Source organism: Rhea pennata, chromosome 16 (assembly GCF_028389875.1).
Source record: "Rhea pennata isolate bPtePen1 chromosome 16, bPtePen1.pri, whole genome shotgun sequence".
NCBI classification, from domain to species: domain Eukaryota; kingdom Metazoa; phylum Chordata; class Aves; order Rheiformes; family Rheidae; genus Rhea; species Rhea pennata.
Genome location: NC_084678.1, coordinates 5561271 through 5567470, shown reverse-complemented (window position 1 = coordinate 5567470; position 6200 = coordinate 5561271). Strand labels below are relative to the sequence as shown.

At 44.2% G+C, this 6200-nt stretch overlaps 1 protein-coding gene across 2 annotated transcripts in view; it reads left to right on the top strand.

Moving 5' to 3' along the window:
- Positions 1-4434: 4434 nt before the first annotated feature.
- The window catches only part of ARHGAP40 (Rho GTPase activating protein 40), a 40999-nt gene continuing 39233 nt past the window's right edge, over positions 4435-6200 (top strand). Inside the window, exon 1 of one of the 2 annotated variants that reach the window (XM_062589003.1) lies at positions 4435-4507. The gene's annotated coding sequence lies outside the window, so the exon portion shown is untranslated. Of the gene's footprint in view, positions 4508-4576; positions 4652-6200 lie in introns of those variants that run through there. The other variant, XM_062589004.1, reaches the window with a different exon arrangement.

Genomic DNA, 6200 nt, shown 5'->3' with positions numbered 1-6200 from the left:
GTAGTGACAACAGATGATTCCTTTGGACAGAGAGACAGACAACAGTGGAACATAAGGTACTCGCCAAGACAGAGGCTTGCACTCCTTCCTCCTTTCAGTCCTGCATGTATGTGCACATTACATTTTGACTTTTAGCTCCCATTTTCCAGCCTTAACAAACAACTGATACTCGAAATGACTTCTGCTTACTGCACTAGTGAAGTATTCTGTACCCCGCATGCTCGAGTGCACTCTTGTGGATAACTGATCAAAGGAATTAAACAGAATGGTTTTTAAGAGTGGCAGTGGTACAAACTACGCTGAGTAGCATAGGAATGGCTTCCTCCTGATGTGTGGAGAGCAGAATAAATGATACATATGTTTTGTACAAGTATAAGATAGCCAAAGTAACTCTAGCATACGTTGATGCCTTGAATGAGATTTTCATGTTGTTTGAACTGCATTTTCTAGCCCTAGGATGACCATTATTATCACTAGGCCTCCAAGGATTTACACAAATGCTCTAAATTCTATTTTAATCAATAGGGCTAGGTACATTCACGAATTTTGATATACTAGTGTGTTTGTAGGGCAAGGCATTAGAGTGTTTCTCAGTCAGTCTCCAGAGCAAAATTAAAATGTTCATTTTTTTAATTTCTTCCTGACTAATTCACTCATATCTGCTTATTTTATGCTACCTTATAGGAGGCACAAGTAAAAAAGCTGGTATTTTTTTCAACTCTTCCTGTACAAAATTGCTGATTAAACTGTAATTGGTTGCAATCAAACATTTTTACAGACCTTTTATTCTGAATATTTAGTTGGGCTTGGGAAATCTTTTATCCCAGGTGAAAAAGATTTTGAAGAACCTTGTCCAGCTCCTAGATCCTAGGTGGAACACTCAAGGCTTGCAACTAGATTGAGAAAGTAGTATCTAACTTGTGATGTGAACAAGTCTGAAATAGAAATCTCTGATACGATGTGTATGGCATAGAGATGCATGTTTCTCTGGCTCACTTTTCCTATCAGAGCAATACTTTAAATGCAGCTTCTTTATGCTAATATTCTTATGGCTTTTAATTTTTGCTTCAGTCACATACAGATATTTTACACATTCTTTTTAAAATTATTTCCAGCACAGCTGCCTCGTGCAAATGAAACAAAGAAACAGTCTGATGAGTCTGATTCAGACACTAAATTTGAGGATGAACCAACAGAGGAAGAAAACCAGAATGAGACATCCAATACAGAAATTCAAGAGGAGATGCAACCGAGTGGATCTGTAGGAAAACTGAGGCCCAAACCTGCTTATCTGAGTTCAAAACCAAAAAGTCAAAAGCGAAGTCTTTTTGCAGCAATCTCAGACAGCTGGTCTCAGAGCCAGAAGATAAGATCCTCCCGCTTTGAGAAAAATGTCTTCTATAACACCATGATGGTGAGTAGCATGACCAGACTACCTCTTCACATATCTCCTGCTTTTGTGCCTCAGTTTGTACTTTTTCTCACCTCTGCCTGACTCTCCTGCTCCAGATGAGGTCTTGGGATAAGGGAAATCTGCAAGATTGGTTTCTGTTTGGTTAATGATTAATAGAGTTTATTTCTGTCTTCCTTATAGGAATGACTGCTGTTGTGGGCGAGTTAGAGGTATTACCTAAATATACAGAATAACTACCATATATGTACATATGTATATGTACTTGTGTATGTGTTAGTGATATGTCAGTGATAAACCTGTATGCATACCTGTTGAAAAATCCTTGAGAACTGCATTTGAAACAATGCAGATAAAATTATTTCCCACTTCTCTAAGATAAGGGGCTTAACTCAGCTGTGTATGGAAACCCTCCTTTGATACATATGGTTTGATTATATTGATATTTTAAAAAACTGTTTTGGATATTTTACAGTAGAGTATGCAAGTAAAATTTCTTCACTTCCTTGATAAGACCTTAAGCTAGAAGTCTCTGCAAACATTCTAGTCCCAATCCTTTTAGGCTTCATACAAATCCCAAAAGATATATTTGAAGCAGTGGAGGAGATTAGTGTCTCATGTGTCTTCTCCTCCCCTGTGCCTTAACTGTATGTTCTTTTGCAATTAGCAGTCAGAAGGGAAAGTTAGGTACCTCCACTGTCACGGTTCACTGTCCTGTCTACTCGTTTACATTGCTCACATTTTTGAACTGCAGCAACTGAAGCACTCACCCACATTTACTTCCACCAGCTTTGATGGAGTGATAACCTTTGTTAGGCTAGAATAGTTAAGGATTGGCAACATAAATCGCTGCAGTTGTTTAACTAGCACACCCTGAAGCTGGACTGGAGCATAGAATCGGTAATATCTTCAGTTCATGTATTTTTGACGTCACTAACAACACCAAGGCAATATCAAATCAGTGCAGTAAGGTTTTTTGTTTTGTTTTGTTTTTTGTTCACATACTAGAGAAATAATACTCAGAATGAACTTGGCCTTGGCTAGGGTACCAGCTGATTTCTATGGAGCTCTTCAAAAATGTAAGTGTTGACTTGAACAAAGCAGCCTGAAAAACTGGAGCTTAAACTTGTCCCTGGTATGATATATCACTTTATACTGAACGGATTGTTAGTGGTGCTGGGTAGATGAGGGAAGGGAACCGGAAAATTATGGTCTTGCATTGTTTGTATCCTACTGAAAAACTATCTTCTTTTGAAAACATCATTGCCGTGACAATTCTCTTCCCTGTTTCTTCACCAGCTATTGTGCACCATGCTTCCTTCCCTCATCTGGAATTTTGTCTGCCAGTTGTTCCAGATCTCTAATGTCCTGAGGGTTCAACTGCTGCCAATCTCTCTGATTTTCTACGTGGCTCAGCTTTTCATTTTTCTGGCTGAAAAAGTGGTGAAAATCCTGGGCTCCTTGAAGCTAGAAACGAGAGGGCTGTCAGCTTCAACCTAGGGGAGGAGATGGAAGAAAACTGGAGCAGAACAATGAAGCTCAAACAGAAAACCACATCAAGGCAGAAATAAAGCAGGTAGTTCATGACCATTAGCAATAATCCCATTCCGTGACAGTTATTACGACATGATAGAGGGAGGCTAAGAATTCTCTGAAGAGGAAGTGTAGTCAAGACTGAGCTGATGCACACTCAGGTCACAGCAGCTACTTTCCTTGTGAACAACATTGGCTAAGTGTTAAATGGACCACAGTAACTAGCCTCTTGTCTGGTTTTTGGTTGTGCACTCAGCTACTCTCCCAAGAAAGGGATGAGTCACTTCTAAAAGGACCAAACATTACACTAGTGCTTGTCATGCTCTCTCTCTGTTCACTATTACCAATTTTTGATTTCAAACAAATAAAATCAAGGCACTACTATCTGAAATGTTTTTAACTGGGACTTAAAAGAAAAAAACATTCCAGTGATAGTTTGCTCCACACTGCAATTAACACTTTTCTGCTCTCCAACTTGTAATGTCTCAAAGTAGACAGAGGTTTCCCCCCCTCAGTGCTCAGGTTTAACAAATGAAACAATTCTACCTCACATTAACAAGAATAATTAAACTTTTAGCAGATTTTGAGAATGAAAATTCCTCATTTCTGTGCAGATTACACCTTTTCAGCACACCTGACAAGCTGGTACAAGGCCGGACTACATCCCAGAAAGGCAGTCAGCAGCAACTTGATTTGTCAGTGGGACCACAGGAAAGATGGGGGGACTGGGATAAGCCAAGGTTTTGTGCTGTAAGTGTTTATCCAATAGTCAGGCTATAAAACAGAACAGCCATTTGCTCCTTGCATTGATGCACACAATCAACAAACTTCTTTTGAAAGAAGAGGAGCTAACAATAGCAAGTCACATCCCAAAAAGCACGTTGCTGCTTGAGAAAATCTTTGTCTCTGCTTCTGATGTGAAGTATGTCTCTGCATAGGCTTACGTGGAAAGTCTGTGTGAGTTATAATTAGCACAGGTTAGTATGAAGCATGTCTTGGTGGTGTTTACTTATATTTGCCTCCCCATCTCCTGAAGTCTGTGTGTTCAAATATTTGTCCAAAACAGTATTCTTTTAAATAAAAACTTGTTTGTCCATTCCTTTATTTTTGCAAGTTCTTTATTTAGGAGAAAAACCAAATATATTTGCCATTCCTCAACTGTTTGCTGAGGAACTCACCAGCTCCCTGTCCCCACAGGAGAAACCTCTGAGCTGGGATATTCCTCAGGTGGGAGCAGCCCGTTTCTCCCTGCTTTGCCCAGGCGAACGGCACCCTCGGGCGGGCAGGGGGATATTTAAGGCGGCCGGAGGCGCTGCTCGCGGCTATTTTTAACGCGGCCGGTAGCGCAAAGGGAACGGGCTGCGCGGAGGCAGCGCGGGGCGCCGGCGGCGAGCTCCGCCCGGGCGGGGGCGGCCCCGGCCCCGCTCCGCCTTCGCCTCCCCGGCGAGCGCCGCCGCGGCTCCCCGCGCAGGTAGGCGGCGGCGGGCGGCCGCTATTCCCACGCTCCGCGCTTCCCGCCCGCGCCTCTGCCCGCCGCCGCGGAGCCCTCGGCGGGCCGCGCAGGTACCGGGGGCTCGGCCGCCGCGGCGGGGGGCGCCGGGCTCCCGCACCGCGGTGCCGCCTCCGCCGGCCCTTCGTCTCCCTGCTGTCTCTCTCTCTCTGTTTCGCTCCAGGCTGAGCCGCTGTTCGCAGACCTTGTCTAATCCGGTGGGTTTACGCTGGACGGTGTTGGGGAGACTCTGGCCGCGGCCCGAAACGCGGGTTCTCTGTTGCCTGACGCGCCGTGGCGCTCCGTGCTAAATCCCTGCCTTTCTCGCAGACCTTTTCTCCCCTTGTCCTCCTGGGCAGCAGAGCTGTGGCTGAAACTGAAGTTGCCTGCTGACATCCCAAAGTTGTCCTCCCGGGCTAGCAAGAAGAGTGCTTATTGGTAGCCTCGGGGTTTTTCTCTTTTCCGTGTAATTTACATGCTCCTTAAAAGGTGTCAGCAAGGACTCAATCTTGCAGAGGAATCACGGGGGATGGCTCCTGACTCTACAGGGTCTCACTTGTTTTGGACTGCTTGATGGTGTTGGGCTTGCTGTCAGTCTCGGTGCACTAAGAAGCTGTAATGGCTTTTGGCAGTTGCCAAGCCACCGTAGTTTGCGCAAAATATGCTTTGCTGTAGTCTTCCTTACGAAGAAGTAAACAACCTGAGAGGGATAGGTAAGCTATCTCAAGGTCTGCGAGGATGTAACTGCTTTATGTATTGAATGGTAGTGTTTTAAAGCCTGGTGGTGCTCAAGTATATGTTTAGGGCAATTTTTAGCTCGTGTAAATACTCTGGGAATAGCTTTAACTTGCCTGGGCTGGCTATCGCTTGCAGTGTCCCTGTAATAGCGGGGAGGCTGGTGCCAGCATGCAAAACCTGTTTGAGAAACCTAACTTTGAGTGGGTTTGAGGTTTGAGTAGCTCATGCTGAGTTCCCCAGGGCCACAGCTATGCTGAGAGCATCGCCTTGCTTTCCTGTCCTTGGGCTATGAGAAATACTTCGCGACTAAATATTTGACTGTTAAGGATAAAGGTTTTCTGTGCAGGCTCTGCTGTGGAAAGTATGGTGGGGCTGCTTTGGCTCTGCTCTGGGTCCTCCCTTCTTGCAGAAGGTTGATTATGCGTGAACCCGACCTGGAGGTTGGGCACAGACCTACAGGCACAGGGACTTGGTTTAATCCCTGCAGAACCTCGAAGGGCATGATGTTGTGGTTCACCTCCATTTTTTTGTATTAAAATGAAAAATCAGTGCTTTTTAATCCTTTGTCTGTGCACTGTATATTAAGTTTAAAAAATCTCTGGAATTTGGCTCTAAAGGCAACTCTGATGCCTTGCTTTGCTGCGTACTTGGAATCCACAGCATGAACGTAGCACGGCCTTGCAGCTTCCTTGTAGTCTGCAAATATCCAAGTAGCATCGGTGGACTTGCACTTTAATTTCTCTTTGCTGTTACATTCCTTTTGCTATTGCAAAAGCTGCATCAACAGAGCACTACGGCTTCCAGGCATTTTTGTAAAGCTTCTTCCAATGCGATAGTTTGTTTGCAGTGATTGTATGTAGAAGCTTCTTTAAAAATGAAGGCTTTTCTCTGATTTTGGGTCTAATTCACCTGTGAAGTGTGGTGTTCACCTAGGGCGAGACACTCACTTCTCATACTCACCTAGCAGCTGCTGCCCCAGGGTCTGTCTATATTGTAGCAAATATGTTGTTTCCTTTGCTGAAAAAGTTT